The 27,473-nt window shown below is 40.8% G+C and overlaps 1 long non-coding RNA gene across 1 annotated transcript in view; it reads left to right on the forward strand.

The window, feature by feature from the left end:
• Positions 1-585: 585 nt before the first annotated feature.
• Positions 586-27,473, forward strand: part of LOC139437044 (uncharacterized) — a 165,928-nt gene continuing 139,040 nt past the window's right edge. Inside the window, exon 1 of the long non-coding RNA XR_011646614.1 lies at positions 586-711. This is a non-coding gene — a long non-coding RNA (uncharacterized lncRNA). The remainder of the gene's footprint in view (positions 712-27,473) is intronic.

The following is a 27,473-nucleotide window of genomic DNA, read 5'->3' on the forward strand; positions in this document are numbered from 1 at the left end:
TGTTCATACTATCCTCTTATAATCTCTTATTTCTGAAGGGTCAGTGGTAACATCTCCTCTCTCATTTCTGATTTTATTTATTTGTGTCTTTTTTCTTTGTCAGTTTAACTAAAAGTTTGCCAATTTTGTTGAAGAATTCAACAAAAGAAATTTGCTGACAAAAAGCCCCTAGTTTCCCCTTCCTTTTCCCCTGTAACAACTGGCAGGGAAGAAAATACCTGGTCTCCTCTCAATCAGCTTCTGTGCACCTTGGGTTTGACCACTGCTGAATATCTCAGGGGTGGGAGAGGAAGGACTTCCTGGTAGCTGGGAGGTTCAGCAGCTCATGATTTGCTGCTATACCTTTTTTGTCTCTCTGTCCCTCAAACTCCTGGGAGCTGTGTAGCATTGTTCTGGTCTTCTGATCCCCAAAGAAGGTCCCTCTGGCAGCTTCACACTTCTACTCTGCTGTTTTTGTAACACTGCTGAGCCTTATCTGCTCACTGATGCCATGTTCCCACAAACCGCTTACATATCCGTTTTTAATATGACACATAGTACAGCATAACATTCTCAAACTTTTACTTTATTACCTTGTCAGACTGTAGCATGCCATCATGAAGAAAAGAAGCTTCATCAGGAAAGGGGAAGGAAAGAAGAACAAAACCATCTAGACGTAGTGCTACCTCAACTGCTGAAGAAATGCAATATTTTTGGTCAAATATTGAGCAGGTAAAATTCTGAAATTTTCATGGGATGGTAAAAATCATAGACTGTCTCCAAACTGGGAAAACTGACTTTTGAACATTATCCTGGGTAAATTTTCTTTTTGACAGAGCACATGCATGCTGTATTCTTTAGAAATGTGAAAGGATCTCCTCAGATTGAGCCTCTTTTGTCCCCTTTCTGGACTGATGGCTCATTGGAAGTGTTAAGTCTGGAAGGAAGCTGAGTAAAGGAGGTACTTCAGAAATCAGACCTGGAGTCAGAGTTCATATAAATAAAGCCTTTAGTGAGCTATAGTGGGTGGGCTCTTTAGACAGCAGCAGCAAAGGGAGGGGGGAATGAGTTTTTCTAACTTGTTCTGGAGCTAGACTACAAAGGGGCTATGGTTGTGATGATTTATGCTAGCTTTGAAGTTTTACAGTAAGGGTATGTAACTCATATCAACACTATGGTCCCATTCATATTCCTCAGGTGCCAGTTGCTAATTCCCTAACCATGGGAATGTTTAGGGAGGGAACTGAGCAAAGGCTGGAGCTCTGGGTTTCTACAAATTAGTAAGAGGGAAGAGGGGGATGGAATGGGGAATGAAAAGAGGAGCAGGATCAGAGCCCTGATCCTAACATCCCAGACTCTTTCTTTTGCCAGGGAAAGAGATGATGATCTGTCTTCTATAGCTATTTCCTAGGGGCTGGGGCTTAGAACTGTCCCTAACAGTCATCTTGTGCCAGGGTTTGGCAGTGGTGAGTTTGCTGTATGAAAAACATGTCACTGATGGCTCAATTGGTCATAGCATGAACAGTTCTGTGGATGAAACTTATTAAGAGCTGTATATTGTATATGAATTACTGTGATCTAAAACTTTTGTGAAGATAAGCTTAATAATTAGGAAAAAAAAGAAAAAGATACAACGTAGAAACTGAGGAAAAGACGAAAGTAGTAGCCTTGCCAATTTGCATACAGTGATGGAAGGCAAAACATCAAAAACAAAGCTTTTGCATTTTTAAATTTTTTGATACTACAATTAATTTTTACCTTCGTTTTTCTAAATTAATATGGATTCTATATCTAGCCATTAAACTCATCGCTAAATTCCATGTTACTATTAATGGAACTTGGCAATATATTGGGCTTCCCTTTTGAAGAAGTTTTGGATTACAGAGAGGTTCAACAATGGCAGGGGAGGAATACTGGTTTGGGATGTTATTGACAGGGGACACATGGTTGGCAGGGAGTTCTCCAGGGCATATATCCAGGGTACATAAAAATGGTTGGATATTTTCAAAGTAGTTACAATTAAAAACAACTGAGGGAGTGCTGAGTTCCTAGCCAGGGGAGCTCTGTCACAGTCCCTAGTGGAACAGCAATAATCCCCCAAGTGCAATGGCAAGGACCAAAAAAGAAGGAAGGTCCAACAATGAGCCCTTGATACTAATAACTATGCTTGTAAGCCAGTGCACCTGAAATAAGAACAAGGCCTAGAGCTGCAGGGTGCCTAAGAGTTACCTCCTGAGAGCCTCCATGTTGCTCAAATGTGGCCAGTCTCAAAGCCAAACTCAGCATGTAAATGTGTTGCCTTCCCCCCCAGTGTGGGACATGACTCCTGGGGATGAGCCTTCCTGGCATCGAGGGATTACTACCAAGTACCAGCTGATAATGTAACAAGAAAATGACCTTGAATAAAAGGGTCAACTCAGACCAGCAGAATATCTCAGTCTACATATAATACCAGGAGTTAAAAATGTTTTTTGACCTGAATAAAAGGGGGAAATGGAAAGGACAAATGAGTTTATATGGCTAAGAGTCTCCAAAAAGAGCCAGGTGGTTATCAGAGAGGTCGCCCTTATGCACACCTGAGCACAGTCCCAGAGACAGATAAAGTAGATACAACCCCAGATATTGGTTCTTCTGAAGGCTACAGAGACCCACAGTTTCTATGGTCATGGCAGATGGAGTTCAGTGCCATGTCAGTTGGCCCTACTTTGGTGTTTGTGTTTCTGTGTGATGGAACTGGACTCAGATGTGATCTTTGTCCACAAGTCTCTCCTGTTACTTTTACTGGAACTGTAGTTGGTGCTGGGGTTTTGTGTATACTCACGGGACCAGAATCTCTGGACTGACCATGTGATAGTCAGGCCCTCAGCCTCAACAGACTTGCAAGTCCTACACTCTGGTTTATTGGACTTACCCCGCTCAGCTAACATGGAGGTGGAGAAGGTCAACCACCACACCAGGGAGCCAAGAGTGCCTAAAACTGAAAGTAGGAGAATTGCATCCAGCATTCATGTGGAATCTAAGCCCCCTCTTGATATAGATGTGGACACGGCCATTCTAGAGTCCACAGGATGGAGGAATAGAGTATGGATTAGAGTGGACTTACTGATATTCTCTTCATGAAGTATTGTGATTAGTAATTGAAGAAAATGTGGCATTGGTGTGGAGAAAGTGGCCATGGTGGCTGCTGGGGGTAGGGAATGGGAGGAGGAGATATGATGTAGGGGCATTTTCGGGACTTGGAGTTGTCCTGGGTGGTGCTGCAGGGACAGTTACTGTACATTGAATGTCCTCCCATGGCCCACTGGGTGGACTGTGGGAGAGTGTGGGCTATGGTGTGGACCATTGACCATGAGGTGCAGCGGTGCTCAGATGTATTCACCAAATGCAATGAATGTCTTATGATGATGGAGGACATTGTTATGGGGGTAGGAGTGGGGTGAGGGGGTGGTATATGGGGACCTCATATTTTTTTAATGTAACATTAAAAACATAAATAAAGACAAAAGAGAAAAAGAACTGTGTGCAAGGCAGGGTCCTGAGGAAAAGGAATAAGAAGATTAATATGAGAATGGTTAGGAGAGATATGAGGAGTGCTTTTAAGTCAGGAGGTGTTGAGTGCATTTTTTCCTGGCTCGTTTGGTGATCTTCTGTTTATGGGGGGATCACGTGGGTTTTCAGAATAGTAAATTAAGGGTTTGGACACTTAACTTTTTTTTTTTTTTTGAAGTAGACTAATTGTTTTCTTGGTGCTAATTTTTCCCCTGATGAGGAAGAGTGGGCTTTGCCAGCCTTTTTGCCTGTAGATTAGGGAAAGGGCGTTTTTCTATATTCTCTACAGAGGGTAAGGGGAAGGGAGCATTTCATATTCTTAATTTCTACACAGGTGTCTCTTTGGCCTTACATTTTATGTGTAGATGTTTTGAGATATCACCTGAGTATAGGACATTGAAATATTGCATGTAGATTATGCAACAATAATATAAAAGACAGAATATAAGGGGTAATATATGCAGAACACTGAAAATTATTGCTTGACAGTGAAATTGCTTAATTTAGTGGCTATTTCTTATTACAGATTTCTTTTTGTTGTTTTATACAGACAGGCAGATTATGTTGGTTCAACAGTATACAAGCAATAGTTTCATTAGTAGATATCATTTTAGGCACAAGAAGTGTTTACATAAATATACATAGCGTTTCAGTGGGAATAGGAGACTTCAGATTATTAACTGTGGTTTCATAAAAATATTTTGGGTGATTTTTTTTTCATGGACTTAAGATTCCCAACCCCAGAGGCTGCATAGTGCCATTAACATTATCCCCCCCCCCCCTCCCGCGTTTGTATAGTTTGACTCAAAGGCAACAACAATTTTTTTTTTTTTCATTTTGGGCTATAGGGTAGCCAGCATTTTAAATTACAACTTCAGTGCTTGCATTGGTTTTGCTGTTAGCATATTAACTGGAACACTGATTTTAAATTTAGTTTATTGTTGTAAAGATTATTTATTGCATTTTAGCTCTTTCTTTAAAAGGTGATTCATTTTTCTAATGAAAGTCCAATTAATATTTTGGTTTACAGTTGAAAACTGCATGAGGTGCCTGGTAGTTTCTTGGTCACTGTTAAATTCAGCTGGCATTCCATTTAGGGCACTTACACATTTTAGGCAGCAAATAGTAGCTGGCTGGTTACAAGATTCCTTTTGCAGTGCTTGCAGTAGTGAAAGCATACTTTGCCTCTTCCAAGAGCAGGAAGGGACTGAGGTACATTCATTGGAGTAAGCATGATGCATACTCATGGATAGGAAGTAAAGGAAGATTTCTCAGTATGGCAAAGTGCATGTATGAAAAATCTACAGGTAGCATTGTACTGAAGGGTAAAAGATGCAAAGCTTTCCTGCTGAGATCAGAAACAATGCCCATTGTCATGATTGCTATTCAGCATTGTACTAGAGGTTCTAGTTAAAGCATTTAGGCTAGATAAATAAAATGCACCACAATAGGAAAGGAAGAAGTAAAATTTTCACTACTCACTAATTATATGACCCTTTATCTAGAATCTCCTGAAAAATCCACAACAAAGCTAATAGACGAGTCTAGCAAAGTGGTGAGATACAAGATTAATATGCAAAAATCAGTTGTGATCCTCTACACTACTGATGTGCAAACTGAGGAAGAATTAAGTAAACAAATTCCATTTATAATAGCAGCTAAAACAATCAAATATTTAGGAATTGACTAAACCAAAGACATTAAGACACTGTGTTCAGAGATCTACAAAATATTGCTAAAAGAAACCAAAGAAGAAGAATTAAATAAATGGAAGGACACTTTGTGTTCATGGATTGGAAGACTAAATATTGTTATGATGCCAATTCTACCCAAACTGATTTATAGATTTAATGCAATCCCAATAAAAATCCCAACAGCCTTTTTTGCAGAAGTGGAAGAACCAATTATCAAATTTATTTGCAAGGAAAAGGGGCCCACATAGCCAAAAGATCTTAAAAAAAAAAAAAGAATGACATTGGAGGACCCTACTTTTGGACATTAAAGCATATTACTTAGCTACAGTGGTTAAAACAACATGGTACTGGCATAAAGACAGACACATTGACCAATGAAACTGAATTGAGAACCCAGAAATAGAACCTCGCATCTACAGTCAAGTGATTTTTGACGAGGCAGTCAAGCCCTTGCAACTAGGCCAGAAAGTCTATTAAAAAAATTATGTTGGGAGAAATGGATATCCAAATCCAAAAGAAAGAAAGAAGAACCATATCTCACACCTTATTCAAATATTAAATCAAAATGTATCAAGGACATAAATATAAAAATCACTACAAGGACTTCTTCCTGGAAGAAAATTTAGGAAAACATTTTCAAGATCTTGTGGTATGCAGTACTTTTTTAAACCTTGCTGGTCACACATCTGGTGGAGACATACTCTGAGAGTGGGTGGGTTCTGGTGAAGGGTGGAGAGGAGTGCTATGAGTGCAGTTTCAATTGTCTGGACCTTCTTTTTTTGAGCTTTGAGGAGCATACCAGCTGGCTTCAGGAGAAACCAAGAAGCCCGAGAGGCAAATGTGCTGAGGCAGCCTGATTTACCTAAACTCCCTGGGATTGGGAAAATCAGTCTGGGACAAAGTGGAATCAAGCAATTAACTAGTCCTGTGCAGCACAAATAAGGGAGGGGGGGACATTAAGAAGTGCTTAATAAGCTTTCAAGAGCATATTTAGGGTTCCTGGAAAGGTGTGGATACTCTCTCTGAAAGAGGCTGAGAGTCATTGTTTTCTGTAGTGAGTTAATATACCAGGGTCTCATTTGAATTCCAAATGGGAACCCAAACACAGGCTTCCTGTTGGCCTGGGAGAGAAAGCAGTTAGGAAAAAAGGGGTGAGGGGAGGACATATTCCTAATTAGCAGTTTATCCAATTGCAAAGAGTTGATCCTGTGTGGAGAAAGGAACTCTCTTTGAAGAGCAAATCAACTCAGAAGGAAAGTTTAGCTCATAGTTGGAGTTTTAGTTTTGAATGTGTAAGATCTCTAGTTTGATTCCCAGCTCATCTTGGAGTAGTGCCCCAGCGGGATAGTACACATTTAGCAGATACTTTAGGACATGGAAAACATAGACATTATCCCTGTATTAACTTCCCTTGGGTTTTTTATTCTTCCTGAAAAAAAAAAGTTAACTTTTGTTTAGTTTACTCACTAAAACCCACTTCAAAATCTGTAGCAAGAAACACCAGTAGCTTGATAAAAACCAGTAGCAGATACTGAAAAAATAATTTGATAAATCAAAAATATATATACTAAAATAGATTAAAAAATACTCCTGGAAAATTAGAAAGAGAAAGGAGCATTCCTAAATCTGGCACAGTTATCTTCAAAATATCTTCAGCAAACTCACTACTTAACCATGAAATAGTGAAAGCTTTTGACCTGAAGGTGGGCAAAAGAAAATTCTACCTCTGTTATCACTTCTGTACATTCTTGCCCTAGAGATCCTGGCCAATGCAATAAGAAAAGATAAAGAACAAGTAAAGCATTAGTAAGGAAAAAGTAAAACTCTCATTACTTGCAGATAATTTAATTATATAAGAAAATCCCAAAGCATTTAGCAATTTACTGTACAGAAAGTTAAAGAATCAATTGTAGGGCAGCAGACTTGACCCAGTGGTTAGGGCATCCGTCTACCACATGGGAGGTCCTTGGTTCAAACCCTGGGCCTCCTTGACCCATGTGCAGCTGGCCCATGCGCAGTGCTGTTGTGCACAAGGAGTGCCGTGCCACACAGGGGTATCCCCCATGTAGGGGAGCCCCACCCGCAAGGAGTGTGTCCCATAAGGAGAGCCGCCCAGCGCGAAGGAAAGTGCAGTCTGCCCAGGAATGGCGCCGCACACACAGAGAGCTGACACAACAAGATGACACAACAAAAAAAGAAAACACAGATTCCTGTGTCACTGACAACAACAGAAGCAGACAAAGAAGACACAGCAAATATACACAGAGAACAGACAACTGGGGTGGGGGGGAGAGGGGAGAGAAATAAATAAATAAATCTTAAAAAAAAAGAATCATTCATATATCTATATACCAGTAATAATCAGAAAAACAATTTTTAAATGATATTTACAGTAATGTTAAAAATCCAGTAATCAAGATAAAGATCCGATCAAAGATGTTCATAATCTTTCACAAAAATCAACACAGTATTATTCAGAAAAAGAGTCCTGAAATATAGATACACTCTGTACATGGATTTGATGCCTCATATTTAAAGTTATTTCTTTCCAACGTCATTTATCATATCAGTGTAATCTGAATCACAACCTCAGCAGATTTTGTGTGTACATGGATATGGAGAAACTATGGCTAAAATTTGTATTTGAATGCAAAGCACCAACAATAGACAATACAATATAGAGGAAGAATAAAGTAGGCGCACTATCACTATTGGATATCAAGTCTTCCTTTAAAGCTATAGCGAATAGTGTAATGGGGGACTTAAAATAAAATGGGCCAATGGGACTGAGAGTGTGAAAACAATCTCACACATACAGGCACTGGATTCAAGAAAAATTAAGAATGTCTGCTTCACACCAACATTTTTAATACAAAAAGGTCAGGAATCTCTGGGGTGGCACAAGTGTAGGAAAGAGGCTAGCAGTTCTGCTCCGAGGCACACACTGGAGTAAATATCTATGTATATTTACCAAAAGATGTGAGCATACATGTACATAGCAGCCCCGAACTGGAGACAACCAAGATGCTCATTAATAACAGAATGGAGAAATTGTGGTATATTATAACAGAAGACACGACATAAAGGCAAGGAGATGAATAAGGTACAGTTTCATGCCCATCCTGGACAACCGCATTTTACAGACCTCAAGGATAAGCAAAGCTGCTTGATGGTGATCGTTGCAGGGTCAGGACAGGCTGAGGGAAGGTGTTCCAGTTCTCATTTTGTTGTGAGTTCTGGCTCCATAGATGTGTTCACAAAATTTAGCTGTGCACATGTGATATTCATACATCAAAAAAGTTTGCTTTAAAACACAGTGCTGTTATGAGAACAGTTCCACTTAAAATCACTACTGCCACCTAATTAGCCATTTTAAAACCAACTGTTATTTAAAAGTCAGTGTACATTTATAGAAATGTAAAGGGAAATCTGTCAATCAACCACATTGTTTGCTGAGCTTTGAATCAATATTTTCTCTCAGCTTGGAAAACTCCACACATGGTCCAAAGGAATGGGAGTTTAATGAGACTGCATTTAGCAAGGCATTCATGCACACCCCTGACCATGCTTGCTTAGCCCCACACCCATGCCTTGGGGTAGGAGAGAAGTTGAGAGAGATGGCAGAACAGTCTCCCCACCTGCACAGGTGCCCACCTGCACAGCCAGAGCAGCCTTGGGGACTTTGGATAATGTCACTGTCTTTTCCTACAGAAAGCCAAATCACCCAGAGATCCTCAGAAAACAGGTGTCAGTGGTATTAATTTCCAAGCTATCCTCTCCTTTCTCCAAATAGGGGCTTCTACCCAAACTCAGCTTTGATAGATTTGTGATTGGGGCCAGTTGAAGACTGAGTAATGACTCAGGTCACTGCAGTGCTGGGGCAGAATGGGTGAGGGTGCAAATTATACAAGTAGAGCATCCCCTGGTTTTCTGTCCTCCAAGTGTGACTAGACATGCAAGGCTGAGAACACAATGAAACTGTGCATGTTTGTGAGTGCAGGGTCCATTAGCCCCTGACAGGAGGCACTGAGAGCATCCTTTTAGCCTCCCCGGTGGGCAGACAAAGAGCATAGCTTGGGTTTAAGGCATATGCCTGTGAAATGATGAAGCATGTAACAAACAGGAAGAACATCCACTTGCTTGCTTCTTTGAGTTAGAAAGTACAAAAGTACATCTCCAGAAGTCTTCCTGAGGTTGGGTCAGGAGCTAAAATCAGTGGATGCATTTGAGTCAGAGAATTGTGTGATGTCCCTGTTGATGGTTGAATCAGCTCCCCCACAAAATGCAGCTCCTTGGTCCTGTGGTTGGAACCCCTCTGAAAATAGGACCTTGGAAGATGCTATTAGGTAATGTGCCCAAACCAAATGATATTGGCCTCACCAGTGTGCCTGAAGTCCTTCCTTACCAGCAGAGGAAATTGAGCAGAAAAGCCACAGGGAGCAGCCAGAAGCCAAAGGACAGCAGAGCTGGAAAAATTCCACCAGATGTGTTGCTGCATGATGGAAAATCCATGGACCAAGGATCATGTGCAGCCAGCTCCACAGTCTGGGGAAAATGCTTCACCTTGCTGACACCTTGATGTTCCAATTTTGACCTCAAAATCTTGAGCCAGTAATCCCTGATATTTGAGCCAATCATTGTGTGGAACTTTTCAGAGCAGACAGGAAACCAGAACAACTCATTCTACCATACTGTAGAGGGAGTGAGTGGAGCAACCCCCAAGCTTCTGTGGGTCCTCACAGGCCTTAGATCTGACCCTTGGATTTAAAGCATCAGGAGTTTGATTTTGTCACATCCTTCTGGGTGACACACCCAGACTCTGTGTTTCTCAGACTTAAGTCACATGTGCTTTCTTTGCCATATTCTATTAGTTATATTTTTAAAAATTACTTTGCTTTGATGCAGGCTTCTGATCTGGCCTTATGCTAAACACTGGTATCTGTAAAGTCATGGATTTGATTACCTTGATTTTTGGTAATTTTTAAAGCAAATACATCATATAAAAACAGAGCACAAATCTGTGCACTATGTAGAAGCATCTTGTGAATAAGTGGCAAGTGTGTCCCACTTCAGGAAAGACACATTCTTGCCTGATCTAGAAGCTGGAATTCCTTTCATTGATGGGCAAAAGGGAAAATGCTGTGGATGGGGGAAACAGATGTGGCTCAACCAGTTGGGCTCCCATCTACCATACAGGAGGTCCAGGGTTCGATACACAGGGCCTCCTGGTGAATGAAACTGGCCTGTGTGGTGAGCTGGCCCATGCAGAGTGCTGGCCTGTGTGGAGTGCTGCCCCATGCAGGTGTGCTTCCCTGCTGCAGTAGTACCACCCCAAGCAGGAGTGCTGTCCCACCTGGAATGCTGGTGCAGAAAGATGACACCAAAAAAAGAGACACAGGGGAGATAATAAGAGACATGGCAGGTCAGAGAGCTGAGGTGGTGCAAGAGAATGATTGCCTCCCAGGATTGGTTCCCAGAGCTGCCTAATGAGAATGCAAGCAGACACATAAGACACACAGCAAATGGACAGAGAGCAGACAATGGAGGGAAGGGGGAAAAAATAACTAAATAAATCTTTTAAAAAATGCTTTGGATGGGTGAACCCTTGGGTTGGCAGTGGAGGGGAGCCCATACCCCACCTGAGCCAGTGAAGTTGGTGCCTCACACAGAGGTGGGTGTGGCACAAATGTGATGAGTTGAGGGTCTTGAGATTGAGGAGATTCTGGAATATCCCCCCAGTGTGTCCAGGCAGAAAGCAGCCCTGTTGACACAGGATCTCAGCCCAGGGTGAGCCATGCTGCATTCCTCACCTGATAAGGCTTGGAGTTTGTGAAAATTTCTTACTGCAGCTGTGGAATCAACTGCTGGTTTCACATGGATTTTAGTCTGACAGCAAGATTCTTGAGCCACCTTCATAAAGAGGGAGTGCTAACCTGTGGTTAAAAGGGGACATCTGGGTGTGTGGGGAATGTTCCAACAAACTGTTAGGGGTCACTTGATGGCCACCACTTTGGGGCATTTTGTCACTGCAGGTCCACATTTTAAGTACCATGGCCCCTGACTCTGCAGGTCTTTAGTACCTCATTGGACATGGATTCTCAAAGCAGTGGTGGAAGGACACATAGAGGCTGACACAGCCTGTTTGCAAAGCCCAAAGCAGGTCAGGGGGCCTGCCATGTGGATGGGCTCAGAGCAGAGCACAGGGCCAGTGGGTGCGCTGTAGAGGAGGGAGGACCAGTGTGGGAATGAGGACTGGTGCAGGGTCGCTGCCATCACCACTGAAGTAACCTTTCTTGGCAAGATGCTGGGTCTCCTCTAGGTCTCTGAGTCTGTGACTGGAGGGCTCCTGCCTCCACCCAGGGGAGTGGGCCTCAGGTGGTGACCTTCCTGAGAGCAACAGCTGTGGGCACTATCATGATGCAATAGCAGTTGACACTGGCTCTGCACAGGACGACAGCCTGAAGAGTGGCACTCTGAAGCATCCATTGATATAGAAAATACAGAGTTGTCCTGACTTGAAAAACACCCTGCAACCCAGAACCCAGGTGGGGGGTGTGACTGGGTGGTTGCAGCTTGCAAGGACCAATGTTGGGGCACAGACGATGGCTCCATGTCCATAAGGAAGTGGGGACTCCAGCACTCAGAGATGTTTTCTTAGGGTTTCCTATTTTCTACAGAGAGGGAATGCTGATGTCCATTTGTCCACCCTGTTCCAGGTGGATGGTGATGAGGGAACCCTCTGCCATGAAGGATTCCACCATGGCAACAGGCATCCCTCCAAGGTGGACACAGGCCAGCATGTGGCCCAGCAAAGCTGTCTTACCCCCATGGAGCCTCTCCACAACCTGCAGCCCCTGAAGCATCTCTCACCAAAGAATCACTCTGAGTGAGCTCAGAGGTGGCCAGACCTGAGCAGCCCCAGATCACTGAGCCACTCATTCCCGGTGATGACCTGATTAGGGCCATGATTCAGGCTGCAAGCTTGTTGGCAAAGCCAGCACTGGGATGCATTTTAGCACTAACCTTGGGCTGGATTGGCATTTCACCCTGAAGAGCCTCGAGAGCCCAGCCATGCTGGGAGGGCTCCAGCACCAGTCACCTGGCCCTAAGAGGGGATGATGCCTGCAACCGTAGGGTGTGTGGCCATGGTGACCAGCAGCCCCATGGACTTCCTCCACGGCCATCACTGCCAACCATGTGGTGTCTTCTGCCCACCTCTAGGAGACTGAGCTCCTGTTCAGGGGTGACCCTGCACATCCCTGAAGGGTTTTAGGTCAGTTTTAGATCTTAGTTTGAGCACATGCCCTTGGGTGGGGACACCAAGACAGGCAGAGACAGCTACCAATTACTGACAAGGTGCTGCCAACAGGGGATCCAGCCAAGCAATTCCCAGCTTCCTGATGAGAAGAACATGAAATAACAGGTGTTGTTTTAAGGTTCAGATTTTGTGGGAATTTCACAGACACACAGAAGCATATATTGTAGACAATTATCTTAAACATGTCCTTCAAATATATGTTTCCTCTGCCACTTGCATTTGAATAAATTTCCTCACATCATGCATCTTCTTGGTACACAGAGCTCACTCACCCTCAAATACTTATTCCACTCAGCCTTATTTGGAGAGGAGTTAAAGAGATTTCATATTGGACAAGGTGGCCCAAGGCATCATGGGAACCCCCTGAGAGATGCAACCTCTAAGATATGAACTAGTACCTACAGGATGACCAACAGGTGGTGCCTGGGCTCACTGTTCCCTCAACGATGAGCAGGAGGAGGCATAAGGCTGCCACCTCCATGGAGCAGAAGTGATGACTTCCTCTATGTTCAGCCACCCACTTAAGGATTCCAGGGATGGAGATGGAGATTCTGAGTTGGCCCCAAGCTTGAATACAGTACCAGGTTGAGGGAATACTTTGGGTGCTGTGGAGGGGCTTCTAACTTCACAACCCACAGCCCCTTCTTGTCCCCATCAGGCTCTCACCAGCAGCACACTCAGCAGAGATCTCTTGTCTGCCCTGGGAAGTTCTCACAGTTGGAGCAGATACCCATTTTAGAGCAGGGCATGAGGCTTTACTGTCTAGGATGGAAGTCCAGAAGTAGCCTGAGAACCTGGACCAGAAGTTGCAGGAGAACAGTGAGGAGAACTGGAGGGAGAAAGGATAGCTTGTCTGTGTGATGTGCAGCGTGGTAGGTGCACATCTTTTGTTAGTGTGGTACCTTTGTTAAAATTGTTGAACACATACATAGTGAAGCATTGCTACTAATTGTGGACTATAGTTTACACTCTGCTCTGCACAACTTTATAGGTTTTGACAAAATGTATAATAGTCTGTATCGCTCATTGCAATGTCATACAATTTCAAAATCCAGAAAATGCCCTGATGTTACACCTATTCTTCCCTCTCCCTTCCCTTAGAAACTCTGGTGGCTCTTGCCTTTATTTTTTTCTTTATTTATTTTTTTAAAGTTACACTCAAAAAACATGAGGTCTCCATATATCCTCCACCCCCCTCACCCCACTTATCCCCCCATAACAACAACCTCCTCCATCATCATGAGACGTTCATTGCATTTGGTGAATACATCTCTGAGCATCGCTGCACCTCATGGCCAGTGGTCCACACCATAGCCCACACTCTCCCACAGTCCACCCAGTGGGCCATTGGAGGACATACAATGTCCAGTAATTGTCCCCGCAGCACCACCCAGAGAAACTCGAAGTCCCAAAAATGCCCCCACACCTCATCTCTTCCTCCCACTCCCTACCCCCAGCAGCCACCATGGCCACTTTCTCCACACCAATGCCACATTTTCTTCAATTACTAATCACAATACTTCATGAAGAGAATATCAGTAAGTCCACTCTAATCCATACTCTATTCCTCCATCCTGTGGACTCTAGAATGGCCGTGTCCACATCTATATCAAGAGGGGGCTTAGATTCCACATGGATGCTGGATGCAATTCTCCTACTTTCAGTTGTAGGCACTCTTGGCTCCCTGGTGTGGTGGTTGACCTTCTCCACCTCCATGTTAGCTGAGTGGGGTAAGTCCAATAAACCAGAGTGTAGGACTTGCAAGTCTGTTGAGGCTGAGGGCCTGACTATCACATGGTCAGTCCAGAGATTCAGGTCCCCTGGGTATATACTAAATCCCAGCACCAACTACAGATTTGGTGAAAGTAACAGGAGAGGCTTGTGGACAAAGATCACATCTGAGTCCAGCTCCATCACACAGAAACACAAACGCCAAATTAGGGCCAACTGACATGGCACTGAATTCCATCTGCCATAACCATAGAAACTGTGGGTCTCTGTAGCCCTCAGAAGAACCAATAGTGAGTTGTATCTACTTGATCTGTCTCTGAGACTCTGCTCAGGTGTGCATAAGGGCGAACTCTGTCCCGGCTCTTTTTGGAGACTCCTAAACATATAAACTCATTTGTCCTTTCCATTTCCCCCTTTTATTCAGGTCAAAAAGCATTTTTAACTCCTGGTATTATATGTAGACTGAGATATTCTACTGAACTGAGCTGACCCTTTTATTCGAGGTCATTTTCTAATTACATCATCACCTGGTACTTGGTAGTAATCCCTTGGCACCAGGGAAGCTCATCCCCGGGAATCATGTCCCACACTGGGGGGAAGGCAACACACTTACATGCTGAGTTTGGCTTTGAGACTGGCCACATTTGAGCAACATGAAGGCTCTCAGGAGGTAACTCTTAGGCACCCTGCAGCTCTAGGCCTTGTTCTTATTTCAGGTGCACTGGCTTACAAGCATAGTCATTAGTATCAAGGGCTCATTGTTGGACCTTCCTTCTTTTTTGGTCTTTGCCGTTGCACTTGGGGGAATGTTGCTGTTCCACTAGGGACTGTGATAGAACTCCCCTGGCTAGGAACTCAGCACTCCCTCAGTTGTTTTTCATTGTAACCACTATGAAAATATCCAACCATTGTTATGTACCCTGGATATATGCCCTGGAGAACTCCCTGCCAACCATGTGTCCCCTGTCAATACCATCCCATACCAGTATTCCTCCCCTGCCATTGTTGAGCCTCTCTGTGATCCAATACTTTTTCAAAAATGAAGCCCAATATATTGCCAGGTTCCATTACTAGTAAAATGGAATACAGTGATGAGTTTAAAGGTTAGATATAGAATACATATTAATTTAGAAAAATTAAAGTAAAAATAAATTGGACCACTGCCTTTATATCAATATTAAAAGTTCCCCCATTGCTAGAAAAATAATGTCTATAATAGAATAGTAATGTCTATTTTAGTTCATTGTTCATTCTGAATCTTGAGGTTTTTTAGGCGGTGATGCCCACTCACTTTTTAATTGAGAAGGGGCTTAGATCCCATGCAGCAGATGGATGGAACTATCTTGCTTGCAGTTGCAGACTGTTCCATGGGATAGGCATTGTTCATCATTACCTCCTTGTTAGTTTGTCCTGGATGAGTCCAATGAACTGGAGAGTTTGTGTTGCAACTCTGCTGAGATTCAGGGCTCAAATATCCCATTAACAGACCAAAGATTTAAGACTCTGGGACATATATTTAACAAGTATAGTGTTAATTTTAGGTTCAAATAAAAGGGGCAGAAGAACGATGTGTAGGGAAACTATAAATGAGTCTAACTCTGTTAAGCTGGGGAGCATAAATTCCAAAGTTAGGCCCACTGTCAGGATATCAAATTCCTGAACTTATCTGCCCTACTTATAGTGTCTAGATGTCTGAATACTGTGGTTGTGCAATAAGCTTTAAGATGAGAAAGTGTGAATCTTCCAAGTTCATTCTTCTTTTTCAAGAGGACTATAGCTATTCAGAGCCTGTTACACTTCCAAATAAAGTTGATGTTAAACTTTTCTATTATTACACCATTTAGGCTGTGGGAATTTTGATTAGAATGGTTTGAATCTCTAAATTGCTTTGGCAGGTCTATTTTATCAATATTTAGTCATACAGTCCATGTACATAGAATGTCTTTCGATTTATTTAGTTCTTCTTTGATTACTGTTGGAAATGTTTTTTAGTTTTCTCTTTTTTTAGATTTATTTATTAATTTAATCCCCCCCCCCCCCCCCCGCCACAGACACACTGTCTGCTCTCTGTGTCCATCCACTGTGTGTTCTTCTGTCTGCTTACATTCTTGTCAGGTGGCACTGGGAATCTGTGTCTCTTTTTTGTTGTGTCATCTTGCTGCACCAGCTCTCCCATGTGTCTGGTGCCACTCCTGGGCAGGCTATACTTTTTTTGCATGGGGCAGCTCTCCTTGTGGGGTATACTCCTTGCATGTGGGGCACCCCTACATGGAGGGCACCCCAGCATGGCACAGCACTCCTTGCATGCAGCAGCACTGCATGAGGGTCACCTCACTACATTGGACAGGAGGCCCTGGGTATCAAACTCTGGACCTCCTATATGGTAGGTGGATGCTCTATCAGTTGAGCAACATCTGCTTCCCTAGTTTTCTATGTATAATTCCTTTAAATACTTAGCTAGATAAGTATATAGTATATAAGTTGATTCTTATATACTTTATTCTTGTTGCTTGTATGAATGGAATGCTTTTTTTTTTTTATTTGATCTTCTGATTGTTCATTGCTTGCGGGTAATCACTACTATTGTTGAGTGTTGAGCCTATATCCTGCCACTATGATGAATTACTAACTCTAGGAACTTTGTTGTTGATTTTTCAGGATTTTCCGTATATAGGATCATGTCTTCTGAAAATAGTGATAGGTTTACTTCTCTGTTTTCAATTTGGATTTTTAAAATTTCTTTTACTTGACTGATTGCTCTGGCAAGAACTTACAGAAAAATGTTGAATTACAGTAAAAATGGTCATTTTCTTTTTCCTTATCTTAGAAGGAAAGCTTTCAGTCTTTCACCGTTAAGTAGGATATTAGCTGTGGGCTTTTATTATGTAATTTTTGTCATATTGTGGAAATTTCCTTCAATTCCTAGTGTTCTAATTTTCTTTTTTTAATTAAGTAGGAGTGCTGGTTTTGTCAAATGCCTTTTCTTTATCAATTGCAATGCTCATGTGGTTTTTCTCACTGTGTTTTAACACTCTTACCGGAGTCCTTTATGAATGAATTGGCATAGTGCAGAGACAGAGAAAAACTCCCAGAAGTTTGAGACAGAAGGCCTTTGAAGCCATAAGCTGAAATAATCTTAAAATAGAATGTGAGGTGGAACCAGTAATGCCAGAGTTTGACAGCAATGGAGCCCAGAGAAGAAGACAGGGACTGGCAGACATTACCTTGTGCATGATCACCCATAGCTGCAGCTAAAAGAGAAAATAGCTTCTGATGATGGCTTAATCTGAACTATTTTACAGCCTCAGAACTGTTTGCTTATGAGTTAATACATCCCCATTGTAGAAGTCAACACATTTCACATCTATAACATTGGCAGTCTTTAGCAAACTAAAACAGGAATTGGTAAAAAGAGTGGTGTACTGCTATGCAAATACCCACAATGTTAAAAGGGCATGACAGTGGTGCACTGATACTATTGGGTTAGGTAATGCAGGTATGTCATGGGATAATGTGTGGAGGAGTTTTGGACTGTCCATGGAACTGGAGGTAGGGTTGGGAAAGAGCAGGTGAACACTGGGGATTGGTGGATATGTGGATGAAACTACAATGTTGGGAATGCTCTTTTGGCAATAGGGCAAGGTAGGGTTACTGGTTTATGGTGTTGGATGTGGGAGGCATTTGCGATAGGGTGCACCTGGGGCAGGCTTCTAGGGAGTATGTGAGTATTCATCTTGACATAGTGTGTTATATCAGTGGGTGGAGACCAATATATTGAGTGGGAAGTTGTTGGACTCCCATCCTGGGAGAAGTGCTATATTCTCAAATAGAGGAGTGGGAGTCCCTCATGAACATGGGCCATGCCCAATAGGAGAGGGCAGACCAGTGTTTCAAGCCCTCAGTATTGTTGCAAGTAACTATGAATCTGGTCCTGCAAAGAGAGAAGTGTGGTGGTTGCCATGGGCCCCAAGTGGAGGGGAAGGGAGGAATAGAATAGTTGGAATAGGTGGCATTTTGAGAGCAATGGAAGTGTTTTACATGATCTTGCAATGAAAGATTCAGGCCATGTTAAGTTTCATCAAAATTTATTAACTGTATGGTCCAAAATGTAAACTATTGACCATGTTTGGTAACTATGTTTCAATATTTGTATGTCAGTTGCAACAAATGTACCATCCACATATAAAATGTTATTAATAGGGGAAGGGGGAAAAGGGGGAGAATTTTGGATATATAGGATTCCCATACATTCTGTACATGACTTTGCTGTGACCAAAAACTTCTTTGAAGACAAAATATAAAAAGTAAGACACTGGGGTAATAAGTGGAAGAAAATGTTACTGTACATACAGGACAATAGATCTTAGAGTGATGAAAGGTAAAATGTCAAAAAAAATTATGTTTTTTCATTATTTTTATTATCCCAATTCTTTTATTTTATAATTTTAAAAATTATTTTGTATTTTATTTCTTATTTTTAAAACTACCATTAATTCATTTTCTTGTTACTTGTATTTGGCTATTTTATTGGCTTCATTTTTGAAGAAGTTTGGATCACAGAAGGGTTACAAAAGTGGCAGGGGAGAGCCATTTGTGTGGGTTGTCAGTGATGGGGGATACAAGGGAGGAGGTTCACCTAGACATACATATAAAGCATATAAATGTGTTCATATATTCATGGTGTATTGTCTTGGTGGGTGGATATTCATACAATTACTGAAAGAATATTGACTTCCCATCCTTGGGAGCTCTGCCACATCCTCTAATGGAACAGTAATGGATGCTGTTCAATATCTCTTACTTTGTGGTGAAAGTAATGGATGCTAGTCCATTGATGGGTTTTTGATATTTATGACTGTGCTTATGAACCTTTACTTTTAAAATTGAAACTTAGCCTAATATTATAGGATGCCTAAGTATTACCTCCTGAGAGCCTTCTTATTGCTCAAATGTGGACTCTCTCTAAGCTGAACTCAGCATATAAATGCAATAACTTCCCCCTCTGTGGGCCCTGACTCCCAGGGACGAGCCTCCCAGGCACTGACAGGCTACTATCAAGCATCAACCAGCAATGCAAGTGGAAAAAGACCTTGATCAAAAGACAAAGACAATTTAATTTATATGGCTAAGAAACTTTAAAGTTTGTCCAGACTTTATGCTTATGCACATCTCAGCAAAATCTCACTGACTGCCAAAGTAGACACTACACCAAACAATGGGGCTCCTAGGACTCTGGAGTCACCCAGGCACTATGGTCAGGGCAGATAGCTCATGAGTTTGGTGCCTGGTGAGGAGGCCAAACTTTGGTGTTTGTGCTCCCCAGTGTGACAGAATTGAACTCAGTCGTGGTTTCCCTACACATGACTCTTCTGTTCCTTCTATTTGAACCTGTAGTTGGTGCTGGAGTTGATAGGTATACATCCAAAATCTTGAATCTTTTGGCAGACCACATGCCAGCTGGCTCCCTGAGCCTCAACAGAGTTGCAACATCTACTCTCCACTTATTGGACTTACCCAACAACTAATAAGGAGGTGAAGGTGGACAACCACCATATCAGGGAAATGAGAGAGTCTACAACTGCAGGCAAGAGAATCCCATCCATTGACTGGATTTAAGTCCTCTCTCATTAGAGGTGGACTGGGCATCACCATCCCAGAATCCTCAGGATTGGGGAATGAACTATGGGCTAAAGTGGACTTACTGGTATTCTACTATATACTTACCGTGATTCTAGTAATGGAAGGATTTGTATTACTGAGGTTGAGGCAGTGGCTATTGGAGATTCTAAGGTCAGAGAGAGGGAAAACAGATATAATATGAGGGCATTTTGGGGACTTGTGACTTGTCCTGAATGACATTGCAATGACAAAATACAGGCCATTATATACCTTGCCATAACCTATAGAATTGTGTGGGAGAAAGTGTAAGCTACAGTGTAAACTATAATCCATGCTTAGTGGCAATGCTTTAGAATGTGTTCATCAATGGCAATGAATGTAGTACACTAATGAAGGTGGTTGTTAATGTGGTTAAATGTGGGTAGTGTTGGAAGCAGGACATATGGGAAGACCCTATATTTTTTATGTAACATTTATGTAATCTAAATATATATATTTTTTAAAATGCATGCTCATGAAAATTTCTAATAGAGAGCAGAAACCTATTTTTAGTGCTCCTCCTGCAATAATGTGATTTTAGCTCAATAAACTTCCTCTGCACTCCTTTTTAAAAAGATATATAGAATAAAACACGTGAACATTTTCTCTGTGGGAAACAAAGGCATGTTGTTTCCATGGAAGCAAGTTACTTTCTGACCACTGGGTCATGCTGTCCCTAGAGATATACGTGCAGGTGGCTAATCTCTCTGGGAAACATAACATTCCAGCAGAACCCAGACTTGATATTTCAACTAACCTGGGCAACAAGATTAATGAGTATATTTGTTTCAATAATATAATAGAACATTATGAGTTTTGGTAACTATCTTATCCACTTTGCACTGTGTTATTTAGAATGAGGTAATGGGAATAGTTAGCTAGAATAGTTGCTGGTTCTCACCATTGCTTGGGGTATATAAAGAAGCCCCTGAGATTAATAAACTTGTCTGATGAGCTTGAGAAATCAATGCTCTCAGAACCCCTTATCCCAATCTCTCTTTGTCTTTCATTCCCGATACCCTTTGGGTCCGTGACTCTGACATTTCTCCTTCAAACCCATCCCAATTCCACATTATTTTCAGAAGTAACCACTATTAATAGTTAGATGTATATCCTTCCATACTTTATTTTGGTGCATTATTGGGCATGCTAAAGATAAATTTAATCATTTGGGAACTTGCCTTTTTCAATTAACAATATATCTTAGAGATTTTTCTGTTTAAAATAAAATAAAATGGGTAAGAGGAACATTCTGTATGAATTGTACAATGCTTGATAGAAAAGGCTAAAATTGCTGTGAAGAGTTCATTGGTACAAATATGAGCAGTAAATATACAGTGAGGTCTTAGTAATGGTGTATGTGTCATTGCAAACTGGAAGAAAACCAATCCCTGTTTTAAAGTGACAGAGAACTTGACAAAATTATCTCAATATTGGATGGCATTATTTGAAAGTGAAAATCTTATAAGTTTAGCTGTGGAGATTTCCTAATTAATTGTGGAAAGTACATCCTGGCTTCTCCTTGCAGCTGATACAAAAACGTGAAAGGAAAATGATATGCTAAGAATTCAACTTCTGGACACAGATGACCCAGTAATTGATGGTTTGGAAAATTATGAGCTTCCACAAAGTAACTCCCCAGGGAATAGTACCCTGTTTTATTGCCCCAAGGGAGGTCTTAAATGAACATGGAACTAATCACCCATTTCTCCATCATGTCAGGATTGGGAAAGCAGCTATCTGGATAGGATTTCTGGAAAGCCCTATTACCTAATGGTTGGGACCCTGTGAACTGCATGCAAAACTGACAAGTTTTTGGGAAGATCTGTATGAATGGACCATTGCCAGCATGGAATAAAAGGGACAGAAAAGGGACATACTGAAGGAAAAATGAGTCAGAAGTAGTACCATGGAATTTGAGGTCTGGACTTAAGACTTCTCAGTCCAGGAGAGTGAGCCTACCCATGTGCTTGTAGAGGGTTATCGTGCCATGGCAACTGAAGCAGGCAGGCCTTCCACCCTGGTTTTCAGAGAGATCTTACCAGGCTTCAGAGAGGGTGAAGCACAATTGGGGTGATATTGGTCACTATCCATTGTTCTGTCGGGGTTTGCCCTGTGCCCCAGACATTGGTGGGGTCTGGACAGCACCCCAATGTTCTCACAGGGTTGGGCCTACAATTCATCTGTTACCCAGATGCTGATGAGGGTGAAGCTGAAAACATGTCCTCCGGGTAAGCCTTTTTAAAGGGTGGGGCTGCTGCTCCTACAGGACCCAGGGACTAGAAGCCATGGTTCTATAGGTAGAGGACACTCAGTCTCAGAAATCTAAGGGAGTATGCCCTGCAGGTTTTTGGAATTGTTTGGGACCTGTGAAACTGTTTTCCTTCTAATTTCTCTGTATAGAAAATGGAATGTTTATTCAGCAATTGTCCCTCCTTTGTACATAGAAAGGAGATAACTAGTTCTAAGTTCCACAGATTCACAACCAGAGGGAAAATTTGTCCCAGGATAGACTGACTAGGCTACATGCTTCTTACTGATTATGATGAGATTTTGAAACTGATTTTGTTTTTGAAGTTATTTAAGTCTCCTTCTGAATATTGTGATGTAATGGATATCTTTTATGTATAGTTAGAACATGTATTTTGATATCTATAATGTGGAGTGTTTTAGTTTGAGTCTTTTATGGACCCCAGAAACTTATGTTCCTAAATGAGCTATTTCTGTGGGAGTGATCCTATATTGTAATTGGAACCCTTAGAATATATGAGATTCAGTTAAGAGCAGTTTGATTAGATTACTTCAATACGGTGTATTCTAGGATGGTTCTCAATCCTCCTACTGGTGTCTTTTGTACATGAATCAACAGAGAAGAGAGACACAGAAGAAGGCCATGGGAGTGAGGACCTGAAATCAACAGGTCACAAAAGCTGAGATGAAGCCACTGAAACTAGCGCCGGAAAGCAATGGAACCCAGAGGAGAAGCTAGAGACCAGCAAATGCTGGCATGTGCCTGAACATGCACAGCTGTAACTCAGGGAGAAAGCATCTCTAGATTAATTGATCTGCACCTTTCACAGCCTCAGAATTATATGCTTGTAAATTAATACATCCCCATGGTAAAAGTAAACCCATTTTTCAAATAACGGGATCCTCTCTTTTTTCTTGAGTTAATTTATGTAGTTTGTTTATTTCTAAGAATTTGTCCATTTCATAGAGGTTATCTAATTTAATTTTGTGCAGGTATTCTAATTGCTAGTCTTTTTATTTCAGTGAGGTCAGTATTAATGCCCTCTTTTCATTTCTTATGTTGGTTATTTGTATCATCTCTTTTCTTTACCATTCTTGCTAAATATTTGTCACTATCATTGAATTTTTCAAAGATTCAAGTTTTGTTTTGGTTGATTCTATTTTTTCTGGTTCTTTACTTCATTTCCATCCATTTTAATCTTTGTTTTTCCTTCCATCTGCTTGTTTTAGGTACAGTTTGTTCTTTATTACTTCAATTCTGAGGTCAGGTCTTTCTTTTTATGTCTTTCTTTTATAATATAAGCATTTAGTGCTACAAATTTCCCTCTAAGCACTTCCTTCCATAATTATTGGTATGTTGTATTTTCATTTTCATTCACCTCTAGTATTTTCCTTATTTCCCTTGGAATTTCCTCTTTAACCCATTGGTCTTTTAAGAGGATATTTTTAAATTTCCGCATTTTGGTTTATTTTCCATTTCTACCACTCTTATTTCTAGTTTTATTCATTTGGGATTCAAGAATATGGATAGTGTATGAGTTCAATATTTTTAAATTTATTTATAATTTTTTGTGATCTAACATATGATCTGTCCTGAAAAATGATCCCTATGCACTCATGAAGAACATATATTCTACTTTTGTTGGGTGAAATGTTCAATATTTTTCTGTTAGGCCTAGTTGGTTTAGGGCACCATTCCTGTCCTGTTCTTCCTTACTGATCTTCTGACTAGATGTTCTATCCATTATTGAATGTGATGTATTAGTGTCTCCTGCTGTTAATGTCTTACAATCAATTGCTCCCTTCAAATCGGTCAGTATTTGCTTTATATATTTTGTGGCTCTGCTATTAGGACATATATATTTATAATTTTTACATCTTCCTGTTGTATAAACATCTGTCCCTTGCAATTGTTTTTGATTTAATGTTTATTTAATCTGATATTAATGTAACAAAACCCAGATTTCTTGTGGTTACTACTTTATGGTATTTATTTTCATTCTTTCATTTTCAACCTTCTTGTGTCTTTGAATTTAAGGTGAGTCTCTTCCAGGCAGCATACTGTTGTGTCATGATTCTTTATTGATTCTTCCAATCTCTGCTTTTTGACTGGAGAGTTCGATCCAACGATCCAATTTTTTTTTTTTATTTCCCCCCTTGCAGCTTGCTTGTTGTCTGCTCTCTGTGTCCATTTGCTGCGTGCTCTTCTGTGTTTTTCCTTGTCTCCCTTTTTGTTGTGTCACCTTGCTGAGTCACCTCTCCATGTGCTTGTGGACCAGCAGCTCTCCTCAGAGTGTGAGCAAGCCTGCCTTCACAAAGAGGCCCTGGGACATTAACCCAGGGCCTCCTGTATGGTAGACGGGAGCCCAACTGATTGAGCCACAGCTGCTTCCCTTGATCCAATTTTTATCTTTTTTTTTAAAGATACATAGGTCACAAAAAATGTTACATTAAAAAATATAAGAGGTTCCCATATACCCCCACTCCCCATTCCACCCCCTCCTCCCACATCAAGAACCTTTTTCATCAGTGTGGCACATTCATTGCATTTGATGAATACATTTTGGAGCACTGCTATACAGTATGGATTACAGTTTGCATTAAGTCTACTGATAATATGAGGCTTTCTTATGCAGTTTTGCTATTATCTTTTGTATGTCTTATAACTTTTATCTCTCAATTCTCCCATTAATGCCCACTTTTATATTTATTTGATTCTTTTGCCATATTCTTATACCATATTGAGTGCCTTCTCTTTTCTATCTGGAAGGATATATATTTTTTAAAGATTTATTTTTAAATATTCCCCCCACACACACACCCTGTTGTTTGTGCTCAGTGTCTGCTCTCTGTGTCTGTTCATTGTGTGCTCATCTTCTTTTTAGGTTGCACTGGTAACTGAACCTGGGACCTCCCATGTGGGGGTGAGGCACCCAGTGGCTTGAGCCACCTCTACCCCATTTTTGTGTTTCTCATTGTGTTTCTTTGTTATGTCTCTTCGTTTCATCATCTCACTGCATCATCCTGTTGCCCTACCTTGTTGCACCTGCTCACCATGCCAGCCTATCATGTCAGACTGCTCTCTTGCTCATCTTATTAGGAGGCACCAGGAACTGAGCTGGGACCTCCCATGTTATAGGCTGGCCACAACTTCTTGAGGCACATCTGCTTCCTGGATATATTTTTCATCTATTTTGCTTCTGCTTACCAATAGGAAAAACTAAACATCCTATACATATAACAATTGTATTTGCTTTGATAACAATTTAACTTCATTAGCATACACATTTACTTTTCTTGTACACCTCTGTCCAACCACTTTTTAAACTTTTTACCATATATTTAAGCCATAGAATAATCATGAAATTTTATGCATTTGCATTTAGAAACTACTTGAAGTAGGAAGTAGATTTACATACCAAACAATGTACTTCAATACTGGCATTTATAATTATTCAAATGGTTACCTTTACTGTATGTCTGTATTTCTTTTTCCACAGTCTAGTATTGTTTCTTTTCATTATGCTGTATCCCCCTTGTCAATGCTTGTAGAGTATGCCTCAATCTGAGGAAGTCCCTCAGCTTTTGTTTATCTGAGACTATCTTATACACTTTCTCACTTGTGAGAGAAAATCTCATAGGATACAAAATTATTGATTGACAGCTGTTTTCTTTCATCATTTTAAATATTCCAAAGCATTCTCTTCTTGTATCCATGTTTTTTGATGAGAAATTGGCATGGAGTCTTATGGGGACACCCTGCTATGTAACATATTGCTTTCTCTTGTTGCTTTTAGAAATCTCTCCTTGTACTTTGCAATTGATAATTTGATCAGTATTTCACAGGGTGAATTTGTATTCATGTTTATCATGTACATAAGTGGAATTCCCATACAGCAAGCCTTTGCCAATACCACACCATTGTGGAACATTTGAATACTATGATTTTCTAAATTGTATTATTACTTTGAGAATAAATATATAATTTATTATCTAATCTGTACTGTGGTTTGTTTTTTTTTTATTATTTTCAATGAGAAATAGCACACTGGACTACCAGTAGGCAACACATTTAAAGCAGATCTGTCCATGCTGCTTTGGCATAATTCTTTACTATGACACATGTTGATAAATTTGCATCTTTCAGAGTAAGAAGTTCAATAAAAATGATCATTTATGTGTAATTTCTAAATTTCACATAAAGGTTAAATTCCACTGAGTCTTTATGTTCTCACTTTTTTTGGCAAATTATAAAAAAAATAGACTGAATTCCTCTGTGTGTAGGACAAGTCTGAACTCCAGACTGTAAAGACCAAGCAGGACCTGGTTCAGTGAAAAGTGGTGATGGAATAAGAGTGGATGACCAGGGAGGGATGCTGCATGCACTGGTTATAACCAGTCTCCTTCTCCCCGTACAGTTTTCTGTATTTTTGTCCTTTGTTTTCATGAGGATTACAAGTATAAGAACATGTTGTGTAAGAGGCCAGCAAAGAGGAAACCATTTTTCTATTTCGTTCTAGATGTCTGAGTCTTCTTTCTCTCAGCAAAAGCTATCCTGGTGAAATCCATGGATTTCATTAGAGTTGGGAGAATTTACAAACATGATATTGCAATGAGTGTAGTTTTCCTATGTCATGAACCCCACCTGAGAGTTGAACTTACTATGAAGCAAGCTTCTTACATTTCTCAGATCTGTGTTGTGTTGGGACATGGTACATTACCTTCTTGGTGACATTTGCATCATTTAGGTACTATTGGAATTAACATAATTCCAATAATTGATATTTGGCTTGAAAATCTGCCATTGATTTATAAATGCTACTCAATTTTCTAATGAAAAATATGAAGAATATAAAACCATAAGTAAATTAATACTGAATAATAGAGAAAAATGCAAGATGCTGTGTCAAAAGAGATGCAATAATGTGGAACCTGGATTGGTAGTAGCTAATGTTTACTTCATCTGCCACAACAGTAGGTAATAAGTTTGTCTCTGGACATGGTATCCTCCAGTGAAGTCCTTTTAACTTATTTTCCCAGTCATAGTTTGTGTGAAGTTTCTGTTCTTAAGGTACCTCCTGGGGAATGCTTTTTTAATGGGTTTAGATTATTTGGATTCTGGGGAGCACACAATGTTACACTTTGAAACTTCAGCATAGGAGGGTTCCTAAATTAGCAGAAAGACACAACTGGAAATTTCAGCGATGGGAATTAGATTCATCTATCTTTACCAGTATAGCAGTTTGATATGGTTATGAATTCCAAAAATAGATTTTGGATTATGATTGTAATCT

The sequence above is a fragment of the Dasypus novemcinctus genome, chromosome 19 (genome assembly GCF_030445035.2).
Source record: "Dasypus novemcinctus isolate mDasNov1 chromosome 19, mDasNov1.1.hap2, whole genome shotgun sequence".
NCBI classification, from domain to species: domain Eukaryota; kingdom Metazoa; phylum Chordata; class Mammalia; order Cingulata; family Dasypodidae; genus Dasypus; species Dasypus novemcinctus.